The 1,236-nt window shown below is 55.0% G+C and overlaps 1 non-coding gene across 1 annotated transcript; it reads right to left on the reverse strand.

The window, feature by feature from the left end:
- Nucleotides 1–797: 797 nt before the first annotated feature.
- On the reverse strand, nucleotides 798–870 carry TRNAF-GAA (transfer RNA phenylalanine (anticodon GAA)). The gene has a single exon. It is a non-coding gene; the product is annotated as a tRNA-Phe (tRNA).
- Between the last annotated feature and the right edge of the window lie 366 nt (nucleotides 871–1,236).

Below are 1,236 nucleotides of genomic sequence, written 5' to 3' on the forward strand. Positions count from 1 at the left end.
TTCTGATTTGCCAAAGAAAATGGGCGGCTACCCAGGCTAGCGTGTGCACCTGTCCCTGTGCTGAAGGATGCTTGTTACATAGCATCTTCAGAGCCTGGGTGTTTCTCTACTTCTTGGCAGTTCAGGAAAAGCCTCTTGGGGTAAAATCTCCTGCCCCACTGCAAAAGTGAGCACCCTGATTGGGAGCAGTCAGAGGCCCCACCATGGGGCTGGCCCTGGGCCCTGCTTTCCTACCCACTTGTGATGTTATCCACAGAGCATCAGCAGCTGCCCTGCATACTGGTGACCTTCAGTGGGTGTTTGGCATGGCAGGGAGCAGCCTGGCTGGGTGTTTTTGTGCCTGTCTGAAGGCCACACATAGGCATGGTCCTGCCCTCCTCTAGCCCTGACCTCAGTTGCTCTGTGGCTTTTAAGCCTTCCCTTGGAGCCGTCAGCATCAGCTGCCTCTGCTCTAGGTGCCCAGAGGAGGAGAGGTGTGCTGGGTCACTTTTACAGATGCCTCTTTCCTGGTACTGCCCTTGCTGAGCTGCACAGAGGAGCTTCCATCCCCAATCCGTGCCTGTCACTGCCCAGCAGCCCTCTGGCACCATTCCTGAGGGCTGCCCTGCCTCATTTTCTTCCTACCATGTTGGGAAAGACAGTTCTCATTATTAAAGGTTAGGTGGGCCAACTAGGAGCAGAAGCCTGTTCTATGTTTTCCTATTGCAGAGCCCAAGCTCAGGAACTCACCTTGGGTGCAGGCACTGTTGTGCTCCCAGAAAACAAGCCACCCCTGCACAAAGAGGGATGACAGGGCCTGCCAAAGCCCAGGATTGAACCAGGGACCTTTAGATCTTCAGTCAAACGCTTTCCCAACTGAGCTACTTTGGCAATTGCATATGAACTTTTTGGCCTGTTGCTTCTCTGTCTGGGATGTTTTTGTCAGCAGTCGCACACAAAAAGGACAGGAAAACAAAAGGCCGCTCCACACCCCCACCGGAGGAACCCGGCGCCTTTAGCTGTGGTGAGTAAGAAGCGTCTGTTGGCTGACAGGGCCTGTCCCCCAGGAGCTGGAACAGCAGCTGACACCTCCCCCTTGGCTCCAGGCTGTGGGAAATGCTCATTGCCTGGCTGCGTAGGTGGATACTGCTCTGTGCTCTGGAGAGCATCTGTATTGGTCTGTCAACCCCCCATCTTCATTGAGCCAGTCTGGTAAGGTCCCAAGTGCCCCCTCTGGCCTGGCAGCTGAGAGTCTGT

Source organism: Gopherus flavomarginatus, chromosome 11 (assembly GCF_025201925.1).
Source record: "Gopherus flavomarginatus isolate rGopFla2 chromosome 11, rGopFla2.mat.asm, whole genome shotgun sequence".
Lineage (NCBI taxonomy): Eukaryota > Metazoa > Chordata > Testudines > Testudinidae > Gopherus > Gopherus flavomarginatus.